The sequence below is a fragment of the Triticum dicoccoides genome, chromosome 3A, assembly GCF_002162155.2.
Source record: "Triticum dicoccoides isolate Atlit2015 ecotype Zavitan chromosome 3A, WEW_v2.0, whole genome shotgun sequence".
In the NCBI taxonomy this organism is placed as follows: domain Eukaryota; kingdom Viridiplantae; phylum Streptophyta; class Magnoliopsida; order Poales; family Poaceae; genus Triticum; species Triticum dicoccoides.
In genome coordinates, this window is record NC_041384.1 from 50,131,782 (window position 1) to 50,139,589 (window position 7,808).

Here is a 7,808-nt window from a genome sequence, read left to right on the forward strand (position 1 = left end):
AGAAATACACATATGTTATCTACATCTCAACAGTGGGTAACTGGGGAAGGCTCGCGGGAAGACGAGATCGACATCCAAGACGGGGATGGTCGAACACAGAGAATCTGGTCGCCGACGACCGATCCGATATACCGCGCTGCCCCGAGCTGGACGCCTGCCAGCCAGTCTTGAGGTCATGCATCGCCATGCCTTGTTGCTGAGGGCGGCACCATCGGCGGAGATGTGCCGCATGCAGCGGCCACTTGCCAAGACGACCAGGCTGCTCGTCAGGTGCGTCTGCAAACCGCGCTTACTCGCACGAGAGATGCGGATCGTGGACGTTCAGTTTGGAACTGCTTCCCTCGTCCATGTCCTATGCTTTCACTGAAGCGACTGTGTGCAGCCAACAACTCTCGCCTTGCAGCAAAACAGAAGAGCCTCTAGATGGCGATTCAATTTTTGACCAACCTCATTGCTGTCGGTCCCCAACACTGTTGCTTTTGGAAGATTCAGACAGAATAGCAGTTGGAGGCTACCTTTAAGTTGGTGTCGGCCATCAGCAGCTCTGCTATTGGAGGTGTGGTTGCCTTGGTGGTCAATTACAATGTAACTGGTGGTTCAGGGAAGACCGGAAGCGCTATTCTTGTAGCCATCTTCTTGGTGTTCACTACTTCAATCTAGAGTCTGCTCCCCATGGAGATCCGTGCTAAGGTACTAGAGATCAACAGTCCAAGGCTCAGAGGATGTATCATCAAATGCATGTGGCTGGCGATTATCTTCATGCATTTGCTGCTAGCCTGTGCAGTTCTTGCAGAGGTTTTTGCTATAGTTGAGTTCGCCATCTTAGCAGCATTCGCCCCTTGGGTTTTTGCAGCCGCTGTCCACATTTTCATGGAGCACTGTGTTGGCCGTGCAGCATCCCAGGACAATAACACCAGTGAGTACCAAGAGGCGCACCTCAAGTGGAAGGCGGAGAGGGGGGGGGGTGTCAAAATCACAATATGGTCTTTTATGGCGATCATCGCCATCTTTGGAGGGTTCCTTCATGGGAAGACTGAATCTCCCAAATCATATTAATCACCTCAGCCTTTATGTCCGGGTTTGCTCTCATGGTGGTCCCCATCAAGCCGAACTTGACCAGTGTCGGCCTTGCTGCAGCCACCACCGTGCTAGATTGGACTGTAGCGATAACATTTGCTGCAACAATATTTGCTATTATCATTGCAGTGGTCTTGAATATATTTTGAAGCCTTGTTGCTCCTGCAGACTGCAGTATCAAATCTTCTATACACTTTGCACGGCATGTCCATGCACCAGAAGGTCCAGAATGAAAGAAAGGTGAATGCGTGAAATCACATGGTATGCCAGGAATTGCCAAAATTATCTAGTTTTAATCTGGAAAACCTCAATGAATACGGGGTCAGCTTCTGCGGCTCGAGGCAGGATTACATATGTTTTCAAGCACAAACTTGGGATCCAGACTTGTTATATACTCCCTCGTACCAAAATATAGGTCGTTGAACAAATCGTCCCGACCAGGCGAAAATCAGGGCAATGACCTTATTACCCCTACTAAATTTGAATCCTCCCCCTCTCCGATCATCTTCAAACGGACCACCAAAAAACCCCGAAGAAACTATCCTCCTCCACCCCACCTAGTCTAGCCCTAGCTAGCTAGCTTCCACAAAGCGAACCCGGCACAAATGTTATCAACAACGATCATCGACATGAGCCACCTTATCGAAAACCCTCTTGTTTCACTCTGGAAGGCGCAGTGATGAGGAGAATAACGGAGCTAATCTCAGACCTCACACGGGGAGGTACTACTACCGCCCTCCCCCGCCCCCCACCCACACACAGAGTGTATCCTATGCACCCGGAGTTTTTGTGCTACTGGTGCACTGAACATCAGAAGCATGTACTATTAGTTCTAAGAAATCTAAAAAGTAATCGAGTGTAAAGAGATCATACATCTAACATGTTGCAAAATTTGGTTGCTAAATTCAACTCACAACAAGAGAAACAAAAACAACAAATTCAGCTCTGGTAGTGCAAGCGGCCCCAATGATTGGCCCAGTTTAAATTAACAACATTATGTCACGATTTGTCTTTTTTGCTTATCAAGGTGTGAGTAGAATTTAAAATTCTATGACATGACAGACATATATTGTGTCCATGTACTCATTTGCTTATAGAATTTTTGAAAAGTTTTCGCATGAGTTTTTGACATTGATGCACCCGTAGCACAAGAACATCGGTTGCAGCAGATACGTCCTCCACACACAGTAACCAAGGGGTTTAGGAGCAAATAAATTTACCAATCTTAAAGCAATTGTGTGGATGCATGCATCCAGAAGGAACCTCAGACATACGGAAAATGTTCCGCCCGTCGGAAGTCCTTCAACGCACGCAAGTGAAGTACACGACAGGGCGAAACCAGCCATGGGCTCACTTTAATTATGTGGGATCGGCCTAGGTGATCTTTTTAGACGCCGGCGACGAGCCACATGGCATGCTGCAAGGGCAAGACCGGTGCACAATACAATATTAAACGCATCGAAGAAAAGGGTGGAGAACGTGTGGGTGTTGCTGATGAAGCAGTGACGAAAGCTACAGTTTGGACGAAGTTTATAAGGATATAAAGTACAGTTTCTTTTAATATGATCTTACGACAACATTCTAAATTCCTTCTGGATGTGATTTCTTCTTTTTCAGTCGCATGTCCCTCATGGCATAGCTTTCATGAGCTGGGCCAGAATATTGTCCTTCCAAATAACAGCTACTTGTATGGCTGGAATAATTAGTTGGTGTATGCCTACAGGCTACAGGTAAGAATGCAATTGTCATCCTGCTCGTCTGAACAATAGAGCGCGAAGAGGTGAGCGCCTAGAAATAAGATAAACAATGCTATCACGGCCAGGACGGAATTCTAGAAACGTAAACCCATTACCAGACTCTCGTATGTCCAAGAAGAAAGAATAGTTTTCTTTTTTCAGAAAGGAAGCTTGAATCCCTGCCTCTGCATAAGCAGAAAAAAGAGTTGGTCTCACTTGAATGATGACATCCGTCCAGATAGTCTATTTTAGGCAGGCACAGAGTCATCAGCACCCGGAAGAGAAGTGTTGTTTTCTTATTGAATCGTGTTAGATTTGTCATAGCGAGAGTAACTTAGCTGGTAGTAACATAGATGCCTTGTAGAGAAAGAAAAACTGATATGTCAAGTAATTATCAAAGAGAGAGGATTGGAGTAACATAATATGTTGGGCTACTCATAGCGGGGAGTATCATACACTAGTATCATGCATATGATACTAGTGTATAATACTACCTTCATAGTGCATAGTATCATAAATAAATATCATACATGATCTTATTTATTGTCATCCATGACATATAGTATCATAGCATTTATTATGATATGATATCTACCTATGTTACTCTACCTCTCCCAATGCTCCACCTTGTACATGTGCTAAGATTGTCAACTAAGCATAAAATATGATGTGGCATGTTAATAAAAAAAAGTAATATGGTGATGTCAGGAAGAAACAATGCTAAGCATGTGTACCTAGGTGGGAAACATAAATCTAAGTCTATACCTAATTAAATGAAAGAATTTTAGCAACCAAAAGCTAAGCACCTGTGCATTAATTGGGGAGTTTAGTTGCTAAGCCCCTTAATGCATTTAGTACCTTATCTAAGCACACATGCATTGGAAGAGGTCTAGCCATCTCTCTTTTCTTTAGTTGTATGTCACATCAGCATGTTTACTAGTCCTGAGTGCATGATACCAGCAGCTGGTCGTAATGGGAGTATCATAGGTAGTATCATGCATGCCAACTAAGCGAATTTGTTGAGGTGACATAGAATTAAATGAACAAAGAGTATCATATCATCATACCATATCATATTAAATGTTGTGTTACTATGTGTCATGCATGGTAATAAATGGAGTTATCTATGATGCTAACATATGATACTATGCACTATGAATGTAGTATCATATACTAATATCACTAGTATAACGCCCGTGCGTTGCCACGGGCTCTTCAAAATTTATAATCAGTATCTTTCATTTATCATCCCCTCATATTGGGTGATTATGGGGTGCTCTAGTTAGAAACACAACAATCAAATATTAGGAAGTTTCACCGAACGAACAACAACGAATAATACGATATCTATCAAACGAATAAAATGAGGTCATATTTTTGGTCCGTCATGCACTTCTGTTGAAAAGTGCCTATCCCTTTTAGAATCAACCCACTGTTTGCTCGCACGCAAAAAAAATACATCTCTAAAGTGGGGAACCGATTGGTGCCAAAAAGAACTCAAACTCCTATCCAATCTCGACTTCGTGCTCTTCCACTTCCATTGATAAAGATGGGACGTCAAGGGTTTCATCATGATGACCTCGAGCAGCCGCCGACATCCCTCCCCACATCTACCCCTACCCCCTGCTGCCGCTTGCACTGTCCTTGCTCCTCGAGGGAGCTAGGGACACAATGTTCTCTAGGATGGGCATGACCAGATCCACGAGGAGGCCACATTCTTCCATGGGAACCCAACCAAGCACACCACCCTCCGCAACCATCCAATCCCAGCCTAACAAAGTCAAGACCCGCTATCGATCCACAAATTAGGCTCGCCGCATCCAGGTTCACTGCAAGTCTGCGACGAGTCTGTAGTCGACATCTTGACTTTGGCTATCCCCACGGAAGAATCATCGGATCCTGCTTACTTTTACCATCACTTCGTCTCTTCCCAAGGCAGCGACACCACCCAGCCAATCACCACCACCGCTTGCGGCTTGCCTACATAAAATCATGAGAAATCCCCACGGCGGTGCTGTAAGATCACCTTGGCGACCTCGACAGTGACCGACTGGTCTAAGATCTAAGCTAGCCGCTCTTCGTAGAAACCAATAGAAGTAGGCATGTGACTCAGATTTGTTCTTTGGTGTGCATGCGTTTCTTGCTGCCCACCAGCTCTTGTCTACAACTCGCCTATCTCTGTATCAGCTCTTGGTCTACAACTCGCCTATCTCCATGCTCGAGACGACCAAGCTCGATGCGTAAGCCGCATATGTCTGCTAGAGCTATATCCAGGCCCTATAATTTTTGGATCACTGGCACTATGGGTGCCAGGACCGGAGTCGCCCTCATCCACCAAGTGGATCAAGGAGGCCCACCACCTAGACTGTACATCGCAACATTTTGTATTTTCCTATAAAAAGTAAAGAACCTTCTCTAATAAACGTAAATATAACCTTTTGGTTTTATAGTCTCAACTTTCCTACACTCCAATACCAGAAGGATTTCTTGGTTTTATTTAATGACCTTCTTGAATGTCATTCACTTAGAAAGGTAGTAATCCAATCTGTGATATTAAGGCAAATTATTAGTCATATTAAAGTGCAAAAGGCTCTATAGGAGTCAAAGCATGACTTTTATGGTTATACTGTAATTTGCAAGATCTGAGATTTATGCAAGTGTACAATTAGAGAAGAGCCAATTAAATAGATTTTCACATTCAGAATAGTACGATTAGCAGTAGCACTTCAATTTTTTCATGTTTGATTAGCTTGCTAGGTGGTTATCACTAAGCATGTTGGAACGATGAGCATAACCTAACTTAGTTCAGTACGTGTTGCTGCAAATTAGTTCAGTACGTACGAAGCTGTTGCTAATTTCAATGCCTGGCTGTTGCAAGTTTCTAATGAAAAAGTACTTCAGGTCAAAGGTCAGGGAATATACACTTTTGTTATCATGGTTGTTTCCTTATAGTGAACAACTTTGATCACCACTTCAGTAGCTACTATCTATAAGAAGACATTAGCTAAGTAGATACAGGCAAAGAAAGCATGTAGGCAAAACCAGAATTAAAAACATCCTTCTCAATGGAGCTCGTGCAGTTCGGAAGACCCTAATCATCGATGAGGGACCCCTCCGATGGTAGCATGGCGTGACAATTGCCGTCAATGATAACACCCAAAGTACCTTGCACAATCCATCGATCTAGTTCAGAACAATCAAGCACATACCTTGCAAAGTGATGTGGATCTGAAGCAGAGGTGGGAAGGTAAAGGCTCAGGTGAGGTGGAATGAGACGTTGATATAGACGTGCACGCATGAGAATAAGGTGGTGCCCAGGATGGATCTCCATCGGAGGAGGCCGGATCCGCTGGGGAGGAGGTCGCTGTAGTACCTGCCATCTGTGCGATGGATCACGGGGCTGGCAGGCAGGGGGAGGGGATAGGAGGGAGCGGGTGGGCTAGAGCGCAGATGGCGGGTGCCCCCGACGACGGCTGGGAAGGATGGTGGAGGAGGTGGATGAGGATGGCGGCGGCGGCGTCTGCGGTTGCGCCTTGTCCGCAGCCGTGCTGGTGGTGGTCGATGCGAGAGCCGGATGGCGTCGGCCAGAATCAGGCAGGGGCGACAAAGATTTAGAGAAGAGAGAGAATGGAGGCGATGAGCGATGGGAGGAAGGGCCACCGACGATTGGGGTGGCCTCAGATCCGCCCTTCGTGGCCGCCTATTTCATGGGACGAACACCCGTGCTCACCGTCGGGCTCGCCTTCGGCCGCTGCCTCGCCGACATTCACGACGTAGAGCCCCTTCCTCCGATCCCATTTGCCAGAGAGGCAGCGCCATCCTTCATCGCAGAGAACGAGTCCACACTGAGATCCCAACCAGATCGTGATTCGCCTCCCCAAACCGCAGCGGCACATCCCACTCCATCAACGACCAACCTATATGAGGCGGAGGGTCAGTGTAGGACGCGAGCGCCGTCACCATGGATGTGGGACGCCGTAGGTGGGAAGGAGGCGGCGACGGCGTCTGTGTTAGGAAGATCGCACGACGGCGGCGACGTTTACTCGAGGGGATCGAGAGGAGCTGCGTTTGGTGCCGGGTGGGTTCTTTGGTGCGTGCGTGGGGCTGGAGATTGTCATAGGTGATCAGGTGAGGGCGTGCCATACCTGGATCGATAGCCTTACCATACCTGGTGGTAATTTAAATTTATTACCATATTCGATATTTCCCGAGTTATGGCCTTACCATACTTGTATTGATAGCCTTTGGGGTAATTTAAATTTATTACCATATAATTACCATATTCAAAATATCCTGAGTTATGACCTTACCATACCTGGATTGATTTATTACTATACGTGGATTAATTATGATTTATTACTATATGATTTATTACTATACGTGGATAGCCTTACCATACCTGGTGGTAATTTAAATTTATTACCATATTCGATATTTCCCGAGTTATGGCCTTACCATACCTGGATTGATAGCCTTTGGGGTAATTTAAATTTATTACCATATAATTACCATATTCAAAATTTCCTGAGTTATGACCTTACCATACCTGGATTGATTTATTACTATACGTGGATTAATTATGATTTATTACTATACGTGGATAGCCTTACCATACCTGGTGGTAATTTAAATTTATTACCATATTTGATATTTCCCGAGTTATGGCCTTACCATACCTGGATTGATAGCCTTTGGGGTAATTTAAATTTATTACCATATAATTACCATATTCAAAATTTCCTGAGTTATGACCTTACCATACCTGGATTGATTTATTACTATACGTGGATTAATTATGATTGATTACCATAAATACGTTGGGTATTGCCCGTCAGACGAGAAAAGAGAAAAATCGGTGGGAGGGGCTGGTGGGAGGTGGGAGGAAGAAAAAACGGTTGAAAATAAACCGGTTGAAAATAAACCGGTTGAAAGTGGGGGGGACTATTCAACCAATTTGTTCATTAGGAGTAGAGATATAATTACCATATTCAAAAT

At 44.9% G+C, this 7,808-nt stretch overlaps 1 pseudogene; it reads left to right on the plus strand.

The window, feature by feature from the left end:
- Positions 1–220: 220 nt before the first annotated feature.
- LOC119271892 lies at positions 221–1,226 on the plus strand (annotated as a pseudogene).
- Positions 1,227–7,808: the final 6,582 nt, after the last annotated feature.